At 36.4% G+C, this 26,212-nt stretch overlaps 1 pseudogene; it reads right to left on the bottom strand.

The window, feature by feature from the left end:
• Positions 1 to 11,657: 11,657 nt before the first annotated feature.
• Positions 11,658 to 12,126, bottom strand: LOC105715644 (calmodulin-1-like; annotated as a pseudogene).
• Between the last annotated feature and the right edge of the window lie 14,086 nt (positions 12,127 to 26,212).

A 26,212-nucleotide genomic window follows, 5' to 3' on the forward strand; every position in this document is an offset into this window, starting at 1 on the left:
CTGTCTCTGTCTCTGTCTCTCTCTCTCTCTCTCTCTCTCTCTATATATATATATATATATATATATATATATATGTATGTATGTATAAGAGTACTATGATATATGTTAAAGGAATGATGAAGAATAGCAATACTCACAATTTGAAAAAGAGGCAATCGGTTTGATTGCGAATTTTCTTCAGCAGCCCAACATTATCAAACAGAAAAACAGCAAAAACAGATTTTTTTTTATTTCTAAAGTAAATCAAAAGACTAGATATACTTTTCCAGCATTTCAAAGTCAGTAAATGGAGTTGGGATTCTGCATTCTTTTCCAGCATTTCAAAGTCAGTAAATGGAGTTGGGATTCTGCATTCTTTTCCAGCATTTCAAAGTCAGTAAATGGAGTTGGGATTCTGCATTCAGGCACTGAATTACAAAACCCAAGAAACTAACCATTATGGTATAAAGACATTGCTGGAGAGAGAGGAGCACGTTTTTGTAAACTCCAAAACATAGTACATCAAACTGGAAAGTATACACATGATCATGGAACCTGAGATCAGATTGAATTTGAAGACCAGATGCAATGAGAATGAGAGAATGCAAAGTGGAAGAAGCAATGATCTGAAACACTAATTAGTTTGAGACCTGAATATGGCAAATTCAGAGATCAATCATGGATGATAGAAAGTTATTGAAAGAGCAGAAATGAAGTAATTAAAGTCATAAATTTAAGAAAGTACAAAGTGGGCATGTTGGATATGACATTTATATTGGTATAGGCATTGTCTTATAAAAGTTGGATGGGGAGCTTAAGTCATTGGTGAAAATAGTGAATGACTTCATTATCAAAGAAATGTATAGATGTCCAAAAGAAGTGTTAAAGGAAGTATAGGTGAATGATAATAATCTATAAAGGAAAAGAAAATTTTATTGTTGTTGTAGTTTGTATTTGTGTTTTTGTCCTCAATAATTGGTGGGGATGGTTTGAAAGTTGCAGGAGGGGGAATAAACGAAAACTTACGCCAACCTTCAGCTGTGTGCGTCGTATGTTGTGTTAGCAGATGAGAACCAAACAATCAATGGGGCTAAATAAAATTGGGGTCCTCAGGAGAGAGTTAGGTTTTAATTAGATTCAGAAAGAGAACCGAGCAGGTTATAAAGAAATAGGTATTATGAATTAGCTCCTGATGAAACAGGACTTCAGAGTTTAGAAGTTCCTATGTATTACAGGAGTCCCCATTTATTCACAGTTTTGATTTCTAAGGTTTCAGTTTAATGTGGTCATCCACAGTCCAAACATATAAAATGAAAATTTCCAGAAATAAACATTCACATAGCTTTTTAGTAAGTATATTATTATAATTTTTTAATTTTATTATTAGTTATTGTTGTTAATCTCTTACTGTGCCTAACTTAGAAGTTAAACTTTATCATAGGTAAGTATGTACAGGAAGAAACCATACTATATTCAGGGTTCAGTACCATCTGCGATTTTAGGCCCCCAAGGTGCCTTAGAACATATCACCAATAGATAAGGGAGGACTATAATACATATTTTAAAATCCTTTCTCTTCACTTTCCAGCCAGTGAAAATTACCTTACCCCCGAGACTTATTTATCTTTTCCTGAAAAAGAGATGATAATAACATTCCCTTCATGTTAAATACTTATCCTGGTGCCTGGCAGTTAATTGGCACTCTGGAATTTTTAGGTAATATTTATAAGGTACAAAGATGTCAGTAGAGAGCCAGTGAGAATTGTAGAGCCATATAGGGGAAAGAGCATGAAAGAGAATTGGTGGCTAAGAGTGTTCTGCATCGTGGAATAGAAGAATACTTTAAGAAAGAGATAACATGGGCCAGAATTGAGTAATGCCACTGAGAATGTGGCTGAGTGGGAGGTTGGAAGAAATATTTTGGAGACAGAAGCAACAGGACTTGGCAAATGGATAGTGTGGGCATGTGAGGTGGGGAGAGAGGATGATATCTCCAGGCTTTGAACCTCTGTGACTAGAATGGTGATGCCACTGGCAAAAGTAATATTAATACATTTAAGAGAAAGCTCAAACTAAAAAGGGGTATGGAGAATTACGATTTGCTTTTGTTGAAAATATAGTCACTTGTTAATGCCAGTCAAATATTCAAGTGGAGATATCCTGTGGACAGTTGGAAGGGTGAGTGAGACCAGAGATAAAGCAGTCTGGCAAAGACCAGCTGATGCTCACCAGTTCCAGCTGCTCCTCCTTGTTGCACACAAAGAGCACCCTTGCCAGCATTCTTTGCACTATTTGCAGTCATGTGACCAGGTTGGCCAAGTAATGGTTGCAGAAGCAAAGGACATCATTTCCAGAGCTGTTGTTAAAACTTATGCATCATTCTGCTTCTTTCTCCTTCCTGTGCAATTCACATGATTAGGAGTGAAGTATATGGAGAAGCCACAGCCCAACAAAGGAAGAAGCCCATATCCCTGAATCACATTCAGGGGCATTGCCAACTTCAGTCAGTACTGGACTGTTATAGAAGCAAGCTAACAAACAAGAAACAAGTTTTTATTTAAGTCAATGATATTTGGAGGTTTATTTCTACCTAGCCTACTATGACTGATAAAACAGTCGGTTTTAGAGACCTACATAACTACCTTTTAATGAACTGTACTACTTCGCAAATAAAAATGTGTGTGGTGGCTGCATGCGAATTATCTGGTGGTGTGTGGGAGGTCTTTTAGAAATAAATATTCCTTTGTTCCAGACTGGACATGCTGGTTTAGAAGCCTCAGTGAGGGGCCCTGAAATTTTATGAAGAAGTAATCTAGGTGATTCTTGTCTAAGAAAATAATGGAAGTAATTAACTGGAGCAGATTATCAAGAGAGAAAATAGGAGTAAAAGTAAGGGTCAAACTAATGACTTTGAAGAATGCCTGCATGTTTTGTGATGAAAAGAGGAAATGAGCTAGAGATAATTTTTAGAAATTAAGAAGTCAATAAGGAAAGTGAAGATAAGAGAAAATTTTAACACTTGTATGTGATTGATAATGTCAAATATTTTACCCGAGTGCTTCTCCAACAATAATGTGTATAAGAATGACCTGGATAGCTTGTTAAACTAGAGATTCTAACTTCATAGGCCAGAGGTAAGTCCAGAGAGTCTACGTTTCTACTAAACTCCTAGGTAGCAACAATAATCTGGTCCACAGACCACACTTTGAGTATGAAGACTTTAGAACAATTGATCAGGATTAACAAAGAATGAGCTGTTGGATTTTTTTTTTTTAACTAGGATACCAGTGGTGATTGTTAAAAATCAAATGTTTTTATTTTATTATTTTTCCTTTAAAGAGGTCAAGGAAGAAGCCAGATGGCATGGGTTTAAGGTGTGGGTAATGATGAAATAGAGACATTTATTATAGACTATATTTTCTTGAAAATTGAGACTAAAGAGAAAAGAAACAAAAAGAATCACAAAAGGGCAACAGGGTTTTAAACAGAAAAAAATATTTAATTCAAAAAATATTGTGAAATGAGATAAACTAGTACTTGCTGGTAAAACGCTAATAAAATATGTTACACATTTACCGTTTACTGCTTAGAAAGATATAGAATAAATTTTACTTTCCTTAGCAAAGTCAAAGATCAATCAATAATATTCTCCTTTTGTATTATAAAGACCTTAAAGTATTTATTATCTTACATTCGTCTTAATATCATTGTTTTCCAGTGCCTTATTTCAACATTGCTTTCCTTAACCTATCAAATTAGTTGCTGTTGTTTTATGTGCACATTTGTTTAGATTTACCCACCTGCCTACCAATCTCTTTTTTCAGCCTGTTGTCTTGGTAATTAATTCTTTCCAGGTGGATGCAATATCCTTCTTCCTAAGTAGTTTCGCCACTCAAAATGTGCTTGGGTCAAAATATGGGTATCACCTGGGAGCTCAGGGGAAATGTGAAACTATCACAACCTAGATCTATTGAATCAGAATCTGTGGCTTGGCATGGTAGATCACACCTGTAACCCCAGCGCTTTGGGAGGCCAAGGCAGAGAATCCCTTGAGGCCAGGAGTTTAAAGTCAGCCTGAGCAACATAGTGAGACACCCTCCCCACAACATACATACCAAATAAAAAAATTATCCAGGCATGGTGGTGTGTGCCTGCAGTCTTCACTGCTTGGAAGGTTAAGGCAAGAGGATTGCTTGATCCCAGGAGTTTGAATGGCAGTAAGCTATCATAGTGCCACTGAATTCCAGCCTGGGTGACAGAGCAAGATCCCGTCTTTAAAAACAAACAAAGAAACAAACCCCACATTAGCAAGATCCCTAGGTGACTTAAAGCCATGAAAGTTTGAGAAGTCCTAGGTGGGACCTGAGGTATTGCATTTCCGACACCATTCAGATAACGTCCATGCTACTGGTCTTGGTCCAAGAAATATAGTTTCCAGCAAGGCTTGAGGGTCATTTAGTATCATTTGCTAGTAGTAAATAATCTCAGGCTTTGATGTTTGAAAAAAATCTTTGTTTATTTTGGAGTTAGTGCTTAATAGGACATGATATTTGAGGTTCAGAGTTTTTTTTTTTGTTTGTTTTGGGTTTTTTTTTCATTTTAGAGATAGTTTTCTTCTGATCAGTTGAGAAATTTTCTTTCATTTTTTTTTTTTTTTTTTTTTTGAGACAGTTTTGCTCTGTCACCCAGGCTGGAGTGCAGTGACATGATCTCAGCTTCACTGCACCTCTCCCTCCTGGGTTAAACGGATTCTCCTGCCTGAGGCTGTGAAGTAGCTGGGATTACAGGTATGCACCAACATGCCTGGCTAATTTTTTTTTTTTTTTTAAAGAAAGATTTCACCATGTTTGCCAGGCTGATCTCAAACTCCTGACCTCAAGTAATCCTCCCACCTTGGCCTCCCAAAGTGCTGGGATTCTAGGTATGAGACACTGAACCAGGCAGAAAAATTTTCTATTTATATAATTAACCTTCTTTGTAGGTAACCTATTGTTTTCTTTCTTGATGTTCTCCTCTTTGAGATTTTATTGTTTCCTTACTAATCACTTAATAGTGAATTTCTTTTTATTTATATTGCTTCAAATCTATTGTGATTCTATAATCTAAAATTTAGTCTTTAAAACAATTCTGAAATGTTCTTATTTATTTTTTAGGTGAATATTGCCTTCCCCATGTTTTTCCTCTTCCCTCCTTTTGGAATTTATTTTAAATACTTCTTGGATCTTCTCATTCAATCCTTAGTATCTCTTAATCTCTCTTTTGTATTTTATACAGTTTGCTTGTATGTATTGCATTATAAATAATTTCTTGAGATTCACTTTCCAGTTCACTAATTCTCTCTTCATCTGTGCCTTATTACTTGTTTAAAATTTATATAGAGTTTAGTTCCAATTATTAAATACCTATGTTTTCCATTTATCTGTATGTATGTCTTCTTAGTTTTTTTAAGTGTTATCATGTTCTCTTTTACCCATTTTAGACCATTGTTTTTTTTTCTCAAATAATTTTAAATGTATTTATGTTTTAGTCTGCATCCTTTATTTCCTCTATTAAAGGTTTTTGAAAGTCTGATATGTTCTTTATGCAAGATCTTGCCTATGGTGACTTGTTTCCTTGCGTAGTATTTAAACTTTAATATATGCGGTTTGCCTTTGAACAATACAAGCTTGAACGCTGTGGGTCCACTTAATATAATGAGTTCTTTTTTCAACCAAATGTGGATAAAAAACACAGCATACAGAAGATGAGAAACCCATATAGACAGCCAACTTTTAATATCCAAAGGTTCCACAGGGCTGACTGTGGGACTTGAATATTGATGGACTTGGGTACGTTGAGGTCCGGAAGCCAGTGTTCTGGTGTACCAAGGGATGATTGTAGTTGAATTATGTAAGCATCTTGTGAAAGTGAATATTTTGATTCAGTAGATCTAGGGGAAGTCCTAAGTTCTTCATTTCCAATAAGCTCTCAAGTGATGCTAACGCTACTGATCCTTATGTCATTCTTCCAGTAGCAAGTTCTAGAGTTTTGTTATTTGTTTTTCTATTGTTTACTTACTTAGCTTGAAATAGATTCATGTTGGATAATTTTTGTGACCTGAATTTAAAACCCTTCTGAGGAATGTTTTAACCTCTGTCAGGGACATTAACCTGGGACTGTTTTGTCTATACCCATGTGCACATGCTGATATTTATGGCATATGATTTCTAGGGCCATTCAAGCAGTCTAAATTTGGATGTCAAATTTGCATTAGAGTTAGGTGATTGTTATCAGCTCTCAGAGGAGAGTTTTCTCTGTCACTTTTCCTCCAATCCAGGCCAATATGAGAAAGCAAGGTGCTGTGCTGTATCCCTTTGCTGGTGGTCAGACTCTTTCTATTGTACTCTTTCATTGAGGGTATAACCCTTCAAAGATTTTATTTGAGGGTGCCAGGTCCAACTCCCCACCGTGTATGGGCCCAAGGACTTCTCTTCCAATTTGTTCATTAAACCCAAGTTCTCAGGACATCCCAACAGTAAGTAGTGGCTTATTCTATGGTTTCTAGATTTCTTTTCATTTTTGACATCTGGTTATGTTTCTTATGTTTTACCTAGTATTCCTAGATGTTTCATATTGAATTTTTTTGTATTTGAAGATATCTGGTATTCAGTATCATTTGAATATAAAACTTTTAAACATTTTAGAAGGGTTTCTAAACAAAATAGAATTTTTTTAAGTATATATGTCTAATATTAACAGTTAAAATCCTAAGAAACTGGAAGATCTCAATTCTAAAGGACCCCTAAATAGATAGAATTTTACTTTATTTAGGTTGTTGTTAACTAAACTTTACCATTATTACACTGAATTTTCCCCTTTTTTAACCAGTTGTGTTGGCGTAGTATAGACACAGCCTGAATCATTGTGAAGAATGGAAATTGGGTTTGACTCTATAAAAAGCCAAAAAAAAGTTTGAGATGTGATGCCATGGAGACTGGTGATATTTTCTCTCTCCTTAGGGAGAGATTCAACCAAAGTGATGAACAAATTTAATTTAAGATTACTAAACCCAACTTCAGGTATATCAGCTGTGGGCATTTGCAAATGTGTCTGGCTCTGGTAACTAAGATACTCTCAAAGAAATTATTCTACAATGCTTTATCCTCATTTCATAAAAATGAACAGGCTAGTAGAAGCAATAGTATAGGCACTTTCTCTCTCATATCTTCAGATGCTTTAATTTTTTAAATTGTTTTACAAAAAAAAAAAAAAAAAATGTAAGCAAGCAAGTGTCCCTGAACTCGAAATACCGTGGGCAATCATGAATGTGGAATATGCTGGGATCCAGGACCATAGAAAAGGAGAAAGTTGGGTCTAAGGGGTCTAGAAGCTTGGGAGAATAAAATGGATTTAGAGTTTCATGCTTCAGATTGTTTCTAGAATGTCCAGTGTTGTCCTCAAAAGAGACCTTGGACCCAAGGATAATTCAAGTAATCTTTGGTAACAAAGCAGAAGAGAAAGATTGAGAGAGCTACTCTCCAGAGGGAAGAAAAAGTATTAGGATGAAGGCCATACTAAGAGTGACAATTTGAAATATAACAAGCAGGAATACAGTCCTAGGTAATTGATTATTTATGCCTGAATTTTAGGGATGAGCTAATGAAATAGAGATGATACAGTTGAATAGTTAAATGTGAAAACTAGAGGTAGTCTAACTGCCTTCAAATTCCATTTCACCATTTATTATGTGTGTGATATTGCACAATTCATTTAACTTTGCTAAATCTCAGTTTCTCCATCTGTAAAAGACAGATAATAAACCATATAAAGTTGTAAAAATAATTAAATAAAATCATAACACAAAATGCTGAGCAAAGTGCCTGGTGTCTCGTATATGCACAAATATAATTTTACTTATTTATTTGTTTGTTTTGTTTTGAGACAGGGTTTCACTCTGTCACCCAGGCTGGAGTGCAGTGACACAACCAAGACCCTCTGCAGCCTGAACCTTTCTGGGCTCATCACATATAATTTAAAATAACGATAATGATAATGGTGGTGGTGGTGGTGGTAGCATTATGGTCTAGCTAGGGTCTGACCAAGAAAGCTGGGGATAAGATATAACTGGAGTTGTTTGGTTGTCCATTCATTCATTTAATCATTCATCAACATTTAATACATACCAGATACTGTGCCAGGTATCTGAAATTTGGGAACAAACCTAAGGCACAGTTTTACAGACGTGCCAATGCAGCAAAGAAGAATGTATTACAAATGGAAGGTTTCGTTACTAGCCACCACTCCTCACTGATGTAATCTACTCAATCCACCAACTGCAAGGCTACTGTTAGATCACACATAGTATTAAGACTGAATCCACTACTACATTTCCTCACTTGTTACAACTGACTTGGAAATGAAGCAAAGCTTGGTGGCAGTGACAGCAATATATGGCAGCAAGAAACAGTACTGAAGTCTGAAATAACTATGGTTAATTCTGGATTATTCAGTCTTCTCCAGGAGCCCGACTCTTCCTAAAAGATATGCTAATACTACAAAAAGTGCCCCAAAGTGTCTTGGAGTCTCATGCTTATATTTGAGTGTTGGTTTGAGCACATTCTAGTTTTAGAAACTTTAACCTATGAATTATCCTCTCTTATCTTCAGTTCTTTTATTCTATTCAGGACTGTGAAGTTAGCTGAGCTGATTGAAAAGTATACAGAGGAGTGGATAATAGCGGATGTGCTGAGTATTTCTAGATCCAATCTCTACTGTTTTTTACCTAACACATATGAATACTGAATCAAAGGGCTTCTTTGCCTCTGACTTCTTGTTAATTTTGACTAGGAGGAGGCACAGGATGGCTGAGAGGAGGGTGATATCAGAGTAGTTATCTCTCTACACATTTCATACGGACTGTATCTTTTTAACAAACTTCACAGTTCCTGTCAAGGGTCTTATCAGTGTAGCTCTCTCTAAGTTCCCACAATCTTTCCATTCCTGCATCCCTAAGGTAGTTACGTATTACCTCTGTCACTAGCTCCAGGTACTGAAGTATCTTTTGCTGTAGTTTCTGACCCTGTGTACATGTTTGTAATAGTCCCTTTGTGAAATGCACTACAAATTCCCCATTTATTTTTGCTTCTTGTTTCTTGCCGTCTTCTTGACCTCATCATTTGAGCTCTGCTATTTCAGTCAGGATTCATATTTGCTTCCCTCTCTTACTAGCCATGTGAACTTTGGCAAATTAGTTAACCTTTCATGCCTCAATTCCCTATCTATTGTTTCAAGCTCAGGATCATTGTGAGGATTATATGGAGCATAATAAGCATGTCATATATGATAATTATTGGGAGGTGTGAAACATTTTGACAGATCTCAACTACTCTGCACCTAGAAGATTAGTTAATGACAACAGTTTTATTAAAACCTAGATTGATGCCCCAGTTGCTGTTATGGGGGAATTGGAAAAGAACTGCTTTGCAAAAGAAAATAATATCCAATTTTAAAATAAATCAAAATTGACACAAGCATTTTCGTTAGCCAGCCTCCGAAAAGACCTCCAGAGATTCTCATCTCTGAGTCTTCATGCCTTTCTGCAGTTCCCTCCCATGTTGAACAGAGTTTGTCTGTGAAATAGATAGGATATTACAGACGGTTTATGAATTCTAAGTCTGGTCCTAAAAGACATGGTGGCTTCTACCTTGCTCTTCTTTGGATCACTCTTTCAGGGGGATGTCAGGTGCCATGTCATGACAATACACAAGCAGTTTTATGAGGAAATCAAACTGGCAAGGAAATAAGTCCTCTTGCCAATAGCCAGTACCAGCCTGCCAGCATATGAGTGAGCTATCCTCCCCAGCCAAGCCTTCATATGACTGCAGATGCAGCAACATCTTGACTGCACCATCATGAAGGAGCCTAAACCAGAATCATTCATCCAAATCAGTCAACTCCTGATCTGCCAGACCATGTGAAATAATAAATACATATTGGTACTTTAAGCCACTATGTGTGTGTTAATTTATTATACAACAATACATAATTATGTTCTCTGTATTCCAACATATCTGTTGAATACTCAGGAATCTGTGATTTTAAAAAAGCAAAGCCTCCATGGGAATTAAGGCTTCGCTTTTTTAAAATCACAGATTCCTAAACCTCACAGGAATTAAGCCACAATGATCTAGTATCCTAATGAGGAAAATCAGCATGGTTTTCTTTCTCACTCTTAAGTAATAAACTAGTTCATCTTGGTCCAGGTTTATTGAGTCTATTTGTAGTCATAAAACAGCTTCCACTATTACCCTGGAGATCTCCTTTTGTAATGTATTAATTCTTGGCCACAGGAAAGCTACTTGATGAGTTTAGTATTGTTTTACATTTCCCCATATTCTCTACTGTTTCAGAACTACATTAATTTTATTGTACCATGTAATTATTTTCATTAATGTTTAAACTTTCAGTGACGTGTGCTTCTAATCCTGTCATGCTCTTACAGCTTAGACAGAGCTATTTATTTGGCCTCTATAATTTATCCTTTAATCTTCATTTATAAATCAGTTGGTTCATCTTTTTTCCTGGTTATTCCAGTTCTTTGAACTCATTCCAACTCTATCAGGAGAAAAGGAGTTCCCTACTGAGCATTGTAGTTTGACCACAACTTTATCTCAGCAATGCACTGAATACTCACTTGTAATACCTTTCATTTATTTTGCAAGGCAAAGTAACTCCTAATAATAAGAAATAGTTGTATTTTTTAAAAAAAAATTGTTGCCTTTTATGAAAATGTGCTTTAGTAAAACATGATTGGGCACCAAAGTTTCAAATTGTTGAGTCACTCCCACCTAGAACTCAAACTTGCGATTTATGAGCCAGTGAAAAATTAAAAGTTAAAAAAAAAAACGGTTCTCTATGACTACAGTTTTAATTTTTGCATTGCTCCACAAACACATATTTTTTGGGTAGTTTACATTATTTTGTTTCATTTGAAATATTATGGCTTCCTGGCAAAGTGATTTGGAATTCAAGAGCCCTGAGCTTTCATATCTTCATTCTGTTTTTGTTTTGTCTTTTGGGGGTTTTGAAGGTAAACTGCTATTTTTTTATTGGAAAACAAATATACAGCTTGGAATGTATTTGAGGGAAATTCTGCCATAAGCAAATTTTCTTTAAGTGGCTTAACAAAGTTTAAAAAGCAAGTAACAATAAAGGAAAATGTTTCTGGTATAGAACCAGTAGTAAAAAAAAAAAAAATAGGGTATAAGTATCTGGATGATACAATCCTTTTGCAATAGTGCAACTTTTAAATTCATATTGTCAACTGCCCATTGTCTATGGAAAGTTACAACTCCACATTTCAACAAAAACATGCTGCAGTTTCTAAAGAAAACTAAAAAAATGGCATAACCCAGATGTTCCCCCACTTGACCAACTTCATCTAAGTTAAGCTGTGCAGAAGGGCTTAGATATATCCAGAGTAAGCCACATGCAACATGTTACTTGATCAATTTTCTAAAATAAGGTTTCAGAACAATGACAGTAAGATAAGAGAAGAAACCATGGAGGAATGAAGTCCTGGTTACTATGCATGCATTTTTTGACGGTAGGAAGAAAGCTTTTAGAGATAAGTTATAAAGAAAGAAAAAGGCAAATAAACAATTTTGTATAAGAAATTCAACACATCCTGTACAAGGTCTTCACTTTGCTGTCATCATTTGTAGACTCTTCATGGTTTGCTTGACCATCACCATCAATACCTGCTTCCCTGATCATTTCACCAACCTCATCATCTGTTCACTTCTCTCCAGGGTTTGTCATCCCATGGCGAAGTTCTGCTGCACTGATAGAGCCATTGCCATCCTTTTCAAATACGTAGAATGCTTTTCTAATTTCTTCTTCATTGTCTGTGTCTTTTGTTTTTCTTGCCATCATTGTCAGAAATTCAGGAAAGTCAGTTGTTCCATTACCATCAGCATCTACTTCCTTAATCATGTCTGATAACCCTGCTTTTGTGGGATTCTACCCAAGAGACCTCATTATTGTTTCCAATTCCTTTGTTGTTATAGTTTCATCATCATCTCTGTCAAATAATGAAAAATCTTCTTTGAATTCTTGAATATACTCTTCAGTCAGTTGGTCAGCCATGCTGCAAGCACTAACAGTTTCTGAGATGTGACCACACAATCACTCCCTTATCTTCATTCTCACCAATGAAATCTCTATCCTGGCGCAAGCCATTTGCCTACTGTTCTCTTCAACATGTTCATAACTAAAATGCAAATATGCCACTCTTCCTTTCACAAGGAAATGCTGTAGAGAAAACCTAAGACATCTTATCTATAAATAAATATACTTTATAAAGATATACCATAAATATTCTATACTGTAAAGAACATTTTAACATACATATAAATATACTTAAATATAATGACAGCTTTCTAATAGTCTAAAATAAGTCAATTATATTGAAATCAAATCCAGTTATATGCAAAGGTCACTTACATTACAGTAGAGATAGTTGAGATTAGAATAATATTAGGAGAAAATAAAGATTAACACACACGTTCAGTTAGATTCACCTTCATGTTGTCATGGTAGATATTTATTAGGTTATAATGCTGGACTGAAGTATCCCAAATTCATATCCTTTTACACAATCAAGAGCAGAGCATAATTTCATATAACAAGATGAACACAAGAGGTTAAAATAACATATCTTTGTCATGGTGAGCATTCCACTTCAAAGTTACAGATCTGCATCCATCCTAAAGACATGGTTCCTTAGCTTAGAGAAGTCTCCCTGTCCCCATCCAGTGGGGACACTTAGGCATGCTAAACTGAGTCAGTGGTTTCAGGGTGGCCCATGAGACACACAGACAGCAAGTGAAATAACTGCCATTCCAAAATCACAAGCCCTCTAGAAAATGTGTTGTGTTCTCTGAGCTCAATGTCTCCTACTTAAAGATAGTACCAGCAAATAGATTTTTGGTCTCATAATCATATGAGATAACACATGTGAATCTCTATACATCATGTCTAGAACAAAATAAGGTCTCAATACATAATGATAGTAATAATCATTGATTTTCTCATGTAAAGACCATCCTTTCTGTAAGATATTGAAAAACAATTAATTAGTAGGAAATATCACTTCTTATGGAAAACTATGTAGCCATTAACAGGAAATATTTTTAATAGGAGCAGTATGTACCTCCCACTAGTATAATCCTTGTAAATCACTTACATCAACCACAACTTGTCATTTTTTTTCTCTTGTTTAGAGAGAAAACAACTACTAAGAGAGTATACTCTTAGTATAAACAAAACACTACTAAGAGAGAATACAGCATTAATATTTTTATACTTTATATATTATTTTTTTAAACCCACAGTTTCAACCTTGCTTCTAAAGGGTTAGAAACGTAGAAGAATAAGACAAAACAAAAGAAAGAAAAAAAAAACACAAAAAAGCCCAAGATATAGACAGGTCTGTACTTAATGGGAGAATATAAAATGAAACCAGATGGAGATTTTATACCTCTATTTTTGTTTCACTTCACGAAGCAGATAACTAAAAACATCTTTTTCAATGTTGGTCTCCTAATCTTTGTCACCTTCCACCAAAATGTTAGGCTGGCAAAGGTTCTATGTGTACCTCCTCCTTTATCACCCTTTCTTTAGGGAAACATATGCTTTTATGACCAAGCTCTGAAATGATCACCAAAAGAAGCTGGGTAAATATTTTCAAGATAAGCCTGGAGATCTTACTGTCTCTAAATCATCAACAGACAAAAGGGAGAGAGAGAGAGAGAGTTTCCTATTCAAACATGTTACTCAAGAGCTAATGGGAGTATTATTATGATTGATAGGCTAGAATCTTTGTCTTTAGGGAAAGTAGCAGGAACACTTAATGGGGTAGGAACTGACCAATATTTACACTGGAGGTGAAGCCACATTTTATTTTATCTGGGGTCAAATATTACTGAATGTGAAATACATTCCTCAGATGAATGTTGCCCTCTCTTCACCCCAGCCAGGGTGTCTGAGGTTCCCATGAACTCTTGCAATCAATCTCCATTTGTAATACTCCCAAGATTCAAAGTTTAGCAACTAAGCAGGATTACACGGCTGCTTCATTCTAGGATGGGTGGATACCGAACTATAGGTAAATAAAGATTATTACTCAAACTCTAAAAACAGTAAATGTTCTTAGTGGCTTCCTAACTGCATGAATGTACAATGCCTATTAAGTAAAATGGTCTCTACATAAATCAAAATATTAGGCTGAATATTTCAGACTTATAAAAATAATAGCAATATGATTCTGCCAGTAATGATAGTGACTGAACAAAAAAACAAGTTGTTGTTTATACGACTATTTTAGCTATTAAGTAGGAAATAATTTCTTATTTTACCTTGATATTCTGATATTTAAAACAGAAGTTTCAGAGTGATAACACTGTCAGCACCTTCTTTTCCTATCTGGTTTGTAACACTTTTAGTAAATTAAAGTGAAAAGAACCAGGCAGTCCTTGAGATTAAACAGAAAGCACTTTCTCTTCAGGGCTTGCTTTGGAAGACCCCTCGAGGCTAAATCCTTACTTTCAGTTTGAGAATCAGTCGCTGTAAGTAAAGGAATCGAAGGCTATATCGTATTTACGCCAGGCTTGAAGATCAGCACCAAAGTGTTGTCTGTTCTCCTTTGGGCCTCAGCTTCCTTGCTTCCCATTTTTTAAAAAACTACTTCCGTCTGGGTTTTGTATTTGCCGTTTCACCCAAAGTGCTCTTATCGTTGTCATCCATGACTTCTGCACTATATGCCATGGCCAATTATTTTATTTAATACAGTTGATCACTTCCTTCTCCTGGATTTCTGGAACATTATATTCATGTAGTTTTATTTTCTGGGATTTTCCAGAGGTGTTTGCTTATTCCTTCTCATTTCCCAACCTCTAAATATAGGCAAGCTCAGGGGACCAGATTTTGGGCTTCTTTTCTGTCTATACTCACTCACTTAGAAATGCTGATGGCATATAAATGTATACTCCAGCCAAGACTTCCCCCTGGAAATCTCAACTTATACTTCCAGCTACCTATCTGGAGTCTTCACTGAGACGCATAATGGAAGTCTCAAGTTAAAAATGTCTAGAATTGCTCAAGATGGATTAAGACCCAAAACCATAAAAATCCTGGAAGAAAACCTAGGCAATATCATTCAGGACATAGACATGGACAAAGATTTAATGACAAAAACACCAAAAGCAATTGCAACAAAAGCCAAAATTGACATACAGAATCTAATTAAACTAAAGAGCTTCTGCACAGCAAAAGAAACTAGCATTAGCGTGAACAGGCAACCTACAGAATGGGAGAAAAATTTTGCAATCTACCCATCTGACAAAGTTCTGATATCCAGAATCTACAAGAAACTTAAACAAATTTACAAGAAAAAAACAACCTCATCAAAAAGTGGGTGAAGGATATAAACAGACACTTCTCAAAAGAAGATATTTATACAGCCAACAAACATATGAAAAAAAGCTCATCATCACTGGTCATTAGAGAAATGCAAATCAAAACCACAATGGGATGCCATCTCTCATCAGTCAGAATGGCGATTATTAAAAAGTCAGGAAACAATAGGTGCTGGCGAGACTGTGTAGAAATAGGAATGCTTTTACACTGTTGGTGGGAATGTAAATTATTTCAACCATTGTGGAAGACAGTATGTAATTCCTCAGGGATCTAGAACCAGAAATACCATTTGACCCAGCAATCCCATTACTGGGTATATACCTAAAGGAATATAAATCATTCTACTATCAAGACACATGCACACATATTTTTAATGCAGCAATATTTACAAGAGCAAAGACATGGAACCAACTCAAATGCCCATCAATGATACACTGGATAAAGAAAATGTGGTACATAATACACCATGAAATACTATGCAGCCATAAAAGAGAATGAGATCATGTCCTTTGCAGGGACATGGATGAAGCTGGAAGCCATCATCCTCAGCAAACTAACACAGGAACAGCAAACCGAACACTGCATGTTCTCACTCATTAGTGGGAGTTGAACAATGAGAACACATGGACACAGGGAAGGGAACAACACACACTGGGGCCTGTCTGGGGGTAGGGGCAAGGGAAGGGAGAGCATTAGGACAAATACTTAATGCATACAGGGCTTAAAATCTAGATGATGGGTTGCTGGATGCAGAAAATCACCATGGCACAGGTATACCTACGTAACAAACTTGTACATTCTGCACATGTATTATAGAACTTAAAGTAAAATTTAAAAAACAAGATTGTATAGAATTAAACTTCTGATCTTCTATTCAAAATCTTTTCTACTTCAGTTAATGACAAGTCTCCCCTTGTTTTCATCTAAATATAGAATCATTCTTGACTCTTCTCTTTCTCCTATGTATCATGTTTAATGGCAAATATTGTTGGCTCCAACTACAAAATGTTCCACTGACTCTGTCTTAATGCTTTTGACCATCTCCATGGTCATCACTGTGGCCATTGACCACTATCTTTCTGGTTTCTGCAAGAGGCCACTCTTTCTGGTCTTCCTCTGTTTCTGCTTTACAGACTTCTCCAAACAGCAGCCAAAAATGTCCTGAAAAAAATAAGTTTGACTGTGTCGTTCCATATTTATATGTTAGTTATGCTCTTGCTTTTTCACTTCATGAGCCTTTATGATCTCATGGAACTTAGATATTCATATAGGTTACTCAACTGTAACCTCAAAGTAGACTGACTCTTTACTATCCTAAGTTCCTCCCTTCTTCAAAAAACTCATCATCACATCATCTTGAGATGCTTCACTTGAAATAGTTTCATTAACTCTGATCCCTTAAACTTCAGTACTGTTCTTCATGTAACAACATTCAACTTTCATTTATAAATTCATTAAACATTTATTAAGCATTAACTATGTTACCCCTTGGAGATGCAACAATGCACCAAAAAGGTAAGTCTCTGCTTTCATGGAGAAAATACCCCAGTCGAGGGAGACACAGCTATCTAAAATAATATCTTTGCAAAACTGTATAATTACAAACTGAGATAAGTAAGAAGAGAGTAAAATATAGGGTGCTATGAGAACTTGCAACAGGATAACTAAACATAGTCTGGAGTGTAAGGGAAGAATTCCAGATTAAGTCATGTATTAGGGTTCACTAGAGGGACAGAACTAATGGAACAAATATATATATGGGAGATTTTATTAAGTATTAGCTCACACAATCACAAGGTCCCACAATAGGCTGTCTGCAGGCTGAGGAGCAAGGAGAGCCAGTCTGAGTTTCATAACTGAAGAATCTGGAGTCTGATGTTCAAGGGCAGGAAGGATCCACCATGGGAGAAAGATGCTGGGAGGCTAGGCTAGTCTCTCTTTTCACATTTTTCTGCTCGCTTATATTCTAGCCTTGCTGGGAGCTGATTAGATTGTGTCCACCCAGATTAACAGTGGGTCTGCCCTTCCCAGCCCACTACCTCTAATGTCATTAAACATTAACTTCCTATTGTCCCCTCTCCCCAGTCCCTGGACACCACCATTTTACTTTCTGTCTCCATGAATCTGACAAGTCTCTGTAGCTCATTTACGTGGAATTATGCAATATTTGTACTTTTGTGACTCATTTATTTCACTTAGCATAATGTCTTCAAAGTTTATCCATGTTGTAAATGTGTTAGAATTTAATTCCTTTTTAAGGCTGAATAATATTCCCGTATATGTATATACCACATTTTTTAATCCATTTATCCACTTATGAACAGTTGGGTTGCTTGCACCTGTTGGCTATTATGAATAATGCCGCAATAAACACATGTGTACAAGTATCTGTTCAAGTCCATGCTTTTGTTTCATTTTAGTATATACCCAGAAATTACTGGATTATGTGATTTAATTATACATTTAACTTTTTGAGAATCAAGCTTACTTATCTTTTTTCTGCAGTTTCTAAACAATTGTGCAGTATAGCTAGTGAATTTTTTACTCCAATATCCTATTTTGAAGTTCTAAAATTTGCTTATTTCTTTTTTCATAATTTCCATTTTACCAATTGTCTCATTTTTCCTATGTTGTTGTTATATTTACTTTTCAGTTATTTAGCATGTCTATAATTGTACTTTTAAAGCACTTATTTTTCAGTTTTATTATGTAATCTCTAAGTCTGTTTATATTTACTGACTTTGTTAGCATCACATTTACTTGCTCCATTGCAGGTTTAATTACTTTGGTTATGATGTTTCTTGCTGTGGTTTTCTTTTTGTTTATCCTGACTGGGTAGGATTGAGCTTCTAGGACCCGTTAGTTTATATTTTTAAACAAATTTACCATTAATATATGATGGACATATGGATGTCAAGTTATTAATTGTTTGGATTTTATTCACTCCTTATTGAATTTTGTTCTGGAGGAGGAGTTAATTTACATGCACATCAGCACGATTATTTTAAGATTTGCTTTTTAGCTTTGTTAGGATTCATCTAGAGGTGCCCTAGAGGTGTCCTAATGAGTGAACTTCCTGGTACATCTACTGAATGTTTATGCTCTTCAACAAAGATTTTCACTCTAACTAGTAAAAAATTAAAGATCTCATAATCTTGTCCAAGATTTGATCATTACAGCTTACAGCTCCCCAAGATCTTTTCTTTACTCAGTAAGTTATTTTTTGCATAGACTCTTGGAGTATCTTCCTACATGTGTGAACTTACTCTTCAGCCAAATACTCAATAGGATGCCTGTGAATATTTTAGGATCTCCTTCACTAAACAGTTCTTTCTCTCTAAAACTGGGCCCCACGAATTCCAGCTGCATCGCTAGCCCTGAGCTCCATCCCTCTTTAACTAAGCAAGGTCTTTGTTTTCTGATGGGGCTTTTCCTTCTTGCATTGCACTGCAGAAAATGCCTTCAGGCAGAAAGATGGGGCAACCATGGTGGTCATCATTTCTCTTTTCTCAGGGTTCACTGAACTGCATTACATGATCCAGCATCTGTAATTTCTATAATCCAACATCTAAAACAATCCGATTACATCCAACATCTGTAACAATTTCACAGATCTTGGTCTGGTTTTGTGGTTGTTTACAAGGAGAGATTTAATGCAGAGCAGTTACTCCGTCATGACCAGAAGCTGGAATCTCTCCTTTCTGTTTTCATTCTCAGTTTCTATTGTCAGTTTTATAATTCTACTCTCATCTTAAATGTTCTCCAGTGGATTATTTTTGGCCTTCTCCTCATTTGATTCACTCTCTGGAATGAGCTTATCTGCTCCCATGGCCTCAATTTTCATTAATATTCTAAGGACCCCTTAAATCTATATCTTTTGGCAAGCTTCTCTTTCCCGTAATTCATGATAATCAATCTCCCCTTGGACCTTATTACTTAGAAGTCCTAAGACATCTCCAAGTCTGTGTCCAAAACTGAATTCATCATCTCTTTCCTTAGATGGGCTTTCTTCCTGTATTCTCTGTTGCAGTGAAGAGAGGCACACCATCCATCAGACACAAAACAAAAAGTGTGGGATTTATTCAAGCCTTCTGTTTCTTTCTAAGTTCTTGCACCTAATAAGTTACTGATATGGCTTGGCTGTGTGCCCACCCAAATCTCATCTTGAATTGTGGCTCCCACAGTTCCCACATGTCATGAGAGGGACCTGGTGGGAGGTAATTGAGTTATTGGGGCGGGTCTTTCCCATGCTGTTCTTGTGATAGTGAATAAGTCTCACGAGATCTGAGGGTTTTATAAAGAGAAGTTCTGCTGCACAAGCTTTCTCTTACCTACCACCATGATTGTGAGGCCTCTCCAGCCTTGTGGAACTGTGAGTCAATTAAACCTCTTTCCTTTATAAATTACTTAGTGTCCGGTATGTCTTTAGTAGCAGCATGAGAACAAACTAATATAGTTATCAAGTCCTATAGTTTCTACTTATTTAATATTTCTGAAAATCACTTCTTCCTCTCTATCTTCACTGCGCTATTAGCCTGGATCCACCTAATTTATCCCATGCATCACTGCATTGTTCCACAATTTTACTCTTATAGAACATTATCTATGTTCCAGGCACTGTTCTAAGCAATTTTGCATGTATTCACTCTTCTAATTCTTATTATAACTTTACAGCATTAGTACTATTATTATTAAAGGAAAGAAGAACCAGGGCAGAGAGAGAATTTCTCCAAGGATTGCACAGCTATTATTTGGAAAAACCAGGATACATAGGCTTTTCACGAGTCTTTGGTCTCAACTGCTGGGATATACTGCTTCTCAAACTGTTTTTTTGTTTATTTGTTTTTTATTTTTATTTTGTTTGCTTTCATTCAATTTATTCTTCACACTGACTTTTCTGAAGTGTGAGTATGATCATTCTTCTCCTCTAATTATAATATTTCAGTATATTCTCATTTTCAAGGTAACATATAAACACTAAATCATTTATGTACCCTACTTATCCAAGAACAAGAATATCTTCCCTTTCTGTCCCTTTTTATTCACTATAATCTCTTTTTAAAAAATATCTATTACCAACAACTTCCTACCATTTATATAATTTGTTATCAATCCTGTGATTTTATAGGTTGTGCCACTAGCTATATGGTGCAGATAAATTGGTTTTGTTTGCCAACCTCTATAGTTCCATGTAATTTATTTACAGAGATGATTTCTCCCTAAAATCTTCATGACTTCCCCTCTCTCTGCTAACAAGCCACAAAGGAGTCTTTGCTAACATCCTGTCCATTGCTGGCTTCAACACATTGACTTCTGCTCTTTCCCATCTTTTGTGGACATAATAAAAATACACAATCAGTCAATAGCCACAGGAGAGGCTTCAAATAGATAATTTTGAAAAAGAAGTTTGGGCCAGCAGCAGACCAAGCCAAATGGCTGTAAATTCACTCAGCATCCTATACGGCATCAGTCTCTATTCCACACTTTCTAGTGAAAGTCAAGTGAACTGCGCTAAATCATGTAGCCATATCTTTACCCACATTTAGTTAGATCAAATCTTCTTGATATGTGATAGCCTCTTTCTGTCTCTGTGGCTCTATCTCCCTGGTTCTGTCTCTCTCTCTCTCTGTTCTCTTTCTCTGTCTCTGTGTGTGTGTATTTGTATCTGCCTTTCTTTTTCTTTCTCATCTATGTCTCTCCCTCTTTCCGATGCATGCACACACACACTCACTCATCATTGTCTCCTTCTCTTTCCTTCCGCGACACAAGGTTTCATGTTAGATCTGCCGTTTGACAATGTGCTATACTCCTTTACGTTTTCCTCCTTTTCTTTTTTTTTATTTTTAAATTTTATTTGCAGTTTTTTTATTTTTTTTTTATTTATTTATTTTTTATTGCATTTTAGGTTTTGGGGTACATGTGAAAAACATGCAAGGTTGTTGCATAGGTACATATGTGGCAGTGTGATTTGCTGCCTTCCTCCCCTTCACCTATATCTGGCATTTCTCCCCATGCTATCCCTCCCCAACTCCCCACCCACCTCTATCCCCCCCTCTCCCCCCCAACAGACCCCAGTGTATAGTGCTCCCCTCCCTGTGTCCATGTGTTCTCATTGTTCAACACGGGACATGGATGAACCTGGAAACCATCATTCTCAGCAAACTGACACAAGAACAGAAAATCAAACACCTCCTTTTCTAAGCTTGCTGGTGATTGTGAGATGATCACAGTTATGAAACTTTAATCATCATAAACCTCATCCAAAAAAGGTGAAACAATGTGTGACATGTCACCATCCCTCTAAGTTATGGTTACATAAACATAGCTTTTATTAATTTTACAGACATTATCTCTGCTTTTAGAGTGAAATTTTTTTTTTGCCTTCTTGGATTTATAGAGAACCTGACAAATAAATGCAAGTGTGTAAAATATGCTTTTATTTCTTCTTGTTGACAGTGGACAAATAGTTATTTCATAAGGTGGGTATGTCTTCTCTTATGTTTTTAGTATAATGATTATCTGAGAGAATATACTTACTAGCTTTAATGAAGACACAGTCGTTAAAGGGTATCTGCTCTTTATTTGTCCTGCTAAAAGAACTTTCCCCAGTAGTGGTAGGAAAGGCATTCACATTTTAGAAAATGCTCAGGATTCTCTCTCATCTGCTCCAAAGAGGAGGAATTGGCCTTTATCTAGTATCCTTTTCTCAGTTCATTTATATTTTATTTCAGAGCTTCTGTGAGCAATTCAGAGCTACTTGGGTCAACATTCTAAAACCATACAAACACAGCCCAGCCTGGGAAACATGGCAAAACCCCATCTATATTGAAAACGCAAAAATTTAGTTGGGCATGGTGGCACACGCCTGTGGTCCCAGCTACTCAAGAGGCTAAGGTGGGAGAAATGCTTGAGACTGGGAGGTGGAGGCTGCAGTGAGCAGAGATTGGACCATTGCACTCCAACCTGGGTGAAAGAGTGAGACCTTGTCTCAAGAAACAAAACTGTAAAAAGTTATATTTTAAATAATTGTGTGTGTGTGTGTGTGTGTGTGTGTGTGATGTGGTGTGTGGTGTGTGTATGCCTCAAACAGAAGCTTTTGCTCTGAAGAACAGATGTGTTTTCATGCACATATGCTCATTGGGCCAAAAGTCAGGAGATCTGAGTTCTACTGGCAGCTCTGTTACTTTTTAATGTGTGATTCTGAGAAAATCCCTTAAATTCCATTTGATGCAGTATCTCCTCTGTAAAGTGAAGGGGTGGAACTCTTGCTTTTCTTTCAGTTCCCAAGTTCTTTTATACACAACCCCTCCATGGTTTGACAAATATTGGCATATGGTATGTTTAAGGCACAGATATCATGTGTTAGGCCTGAAGTATATAATGTAGAAATATGATGTCTTAAGCCCTGCTCAGTATGTCGTGTTAAATCCTGAAAACAAAGTTTATCCAAACTCACCTTACTACTTCTATTTGAACCTAAAATTACAGGATTCTAAGGCTTTGGAGTTAACTTACTCCTAGCCCTCATTTTGGTCACAAGGTGTAATCTAATCCTCCTAGACTGTGGAATACTGAAAATCACACGAAAGCTGAAAAATGCCAAAACAAACATGTTTTTAACAGATTCAGGGAAAGCAGAAATACAGTGGTGTTTTCCCCAGGAAATTTTCTGCACTGTCCAAACCCAGTTACAACAGGTTTTTTCTGGCCTGGCCTTTTGACCATCAAATGGAATCACTTTGCTCCAGAGAGAATTCTGCAGTGGCCAGCAGGGAGGCCAGGATACATGCAGCACCCCTCTCTGATTCTCCTTGCTGAGGCCTGAGCTCAAGAGATGCTGCGGATTCATTCCGATTCCCCCATCCAAAGAGTTTCTTAAATGATATTTCCTAGACCACTCCACCAGTTTATAGTCTGTTGTTTTAACAACCGCACCTCCCTTTCCCAGGGTCGAGTGCCTGGTCATAAGGAGAGAATGCCGACACCATTTATTTTATTCCCTGGTTCACTCCTGAGTCACTCTGGTGAATGAGTTGGAAACGATTTGGTGCCTAAATAACCATGACTGTTTATATGTGAAGATATCATTCACGCAGTGGACAAACCTCAGTCAGAAGATTATTTTCCATGTGCTTATGTAAGCACGCAGCACATATTCGAAAAATTATTTTGAAAAACCTACATTTGAATGGAAGCATCATATATATTTAATATGAATATCAAAATTTAATATTTGTATTTAATATTTAATTATATATATATAAAATAAAGATGACAATGAATATTTGGTTCATCACATGTTTTATTTATTCTGTGGAGAGTCCAGAATACATTTTCAAATGCTGCTTACTGGCTGGGCACAGTGGCTCAGGCCTGTAATCCCAGCACTTTGGGAGTCCAAGGTGGGTGGATCACTTCACATCAGGAATTCAAGACCAGCCTGGCCAACATGGTGAAACCTTATCCCCACTAAAAATACAAAAATTAGCTAGGCATGGTGGCTTGGGCCTGTAGTCTCAGCTACTTGGGAGGCTGAGGTGGGAGGATCACTTGAACCTGGGAGGTGAAGGTTGGAGAAAGAAGATCCAGCCTGGGTGACAGAGCAAAACTCTGTCAAAAAAAAAAAAAAAAAAAAAAATGCTGCTTGCTTTCTGCCCACTTCTCTGATTTTTGAAAGCCACTTCTTCCTCCTCTTTGTCCCTCACCAAGCTTCTTCTGTCTCACTCTATAGCTGGTACATGCTTGGAGAATGCACATTCACTTTAATATTAACATAATTTGGAAGGCAAATCCAGCACCAAAACATATGTACTTTATAAGCATGAATAACTTTTGAATTTTCTTCTGTTAGAAATTTTCTCCACCAATGTTCCTCTCACTCATACAGGTAAATAACAGTTGAGGTATGTAAGTGTGTGCGTACACATGTGTGTGCATGAAGATGAATTGCATTGTTCAAGACTGCAGTACTGGGAAAGTACCCATTTCATACTGGAGTAAACATTTAAACCTATCTACTAAAACTAGATGTGAAAACAACTCTTCCAAGGGAGGTTACTCTCTTTTCCCAACCATTCTACCCAAAAAGGTGTCCCAGAGATATTGTCAAAAAAATGACTGGATAGGTCAATAAGTGTCCGCATGAATGGTTGAATACCTTCCGTAGCAGCTGATGAGTGATCATGTTGGTTTTTACCATGATCTAGAATATGCCTGTGAGTTTTCTTATTATGAAATCTAACCTCCACAGGAAAGTTCATTGATGAGATGAAATTTTTTGGCAGTTGAACTTGTTCTTGCTGTTTGGGATATGGAAATTAGGCAAAGTCAGGCAACCTGCTAAGTTTCCTTCTGTAAACAGAAGAGAGGAAGGTAATGAATTGAGATTATGTATCTGAAATGTATCTGAAATGGAAAATCAAAGAACTGAGGCTGATACCAAACGTAATACATTTATTTCAATGCAATTGCATCACTGGGAATCTAATTAATCAAAAGAAGTACACTGAGCTGTAGATTAAGGGATAAAGGCATGTGCCTAGAGTGGTCCCATCTCGGTTTTGTGCTTCTTTCAATTCTTTGATATATGACTATCAAGACATCATTCAGCACTGAGCTGGGCGACCAAATCATATGAAAGCCTGCAGTTTCTAATCATATGATTCTAGAACATTAATAGTAACATTCTTAGAAAACATACATTGATATTGTGATTGCAATAGAATCTTGAGCTCAGCAGCCTGTTTTTTTTTGTTTTTTTTGTTTTGTTTTCCTGCATACACTTCTGTAATATCAACTGTAAAAATCAACACACTTCATACTTGCCAAATGGGAAGTTATCAAGACAGAAGCTGGCATTCTTTATGCAGCAAAATATCTTATTCAGACTCAGCTCTGCCACTAAACTGGCCAGGCTGGCTTTCTCCTGGCAGACTCTCAGAAATATCAGTTTCCCTTTTTCTCTCTGCTCTCTCTGAACTTCCACTCCCAGGAAAGAAATAACGACACTCTGCAAAAGATTAAGATGCTCATTTTACTATGTAAAAGATGTCTCCATGCCATAATTATCATTGTAAAAGAAGTATATAATAAGAATCATAATTTTCTCTTTGTCCCATCAGTTGAGCTTTTCATATTCTTTAAGAAGTAGAGTGAAGATTTTGCTGAAAAGAAAATGATGCTTATATTAGAAGTTACCAGGAGTGAGACTTGCTTTATTTTAATGTTGTTTATTTCACTTTATCTCTTTCCAATTCTGGCAAGGAAATGATGACTTGTTGTCTTAAAAATTCAATGTCATGACATTTCAGCTCCATTGGTTTTTGGTAAATAACTTGTTGCTGAGGAGAGAGGTTGCTGGAAGACTCTCAGAGTCAATTCCATTTTCACCAAGAACTGGTAGCCTTGATGTGGGTTGGATCATTTTTGAGTCTGAGGCTAAATGCCTTCTTGGTTCCTTTTGAGAAAGTACTGATTTAAGGGGGCTGATATTGTGTCATCACTATTCAAGAGCTTAAAATAAATGGTTAAGAATCTGAACGTGTGGTTGAGGGTTGCCTGTGCTGGCATTGTGTAAAAGAAAGAGCTGTGTTTGATTTGTATACTTGAATTAAAATGTGATCAAGGATTCTCCAAAGTGTAACCAAACAGAATTGCCCAGTCTTGTTTTGATAACTAAATAATAGATGATTTCTGTTATTATGTTTGCCACATACTTAATAATACTAATAAATAGTGTGCTTTTTGGAAATTTCTTTTGGATCAGGACAATGGAAAG

The sequence above is a fragment of the Aotus nancymaae genome, unplaced genomic scaffold, assembly GCF_030222135.1.
Source record: "Aotus nancymaae isolate 86718 unplaced genomic scaffold, 86718_ANA_hifiasm-v0.15.2.pri h1tg000089l, whole genome shotgun sequence".
Taxonomy (NCBI): Eukaryota; Metazoa; Chordata; class Mammalia; order Primates; family Aotidae; genus Aotus; species Aotus nancymaae.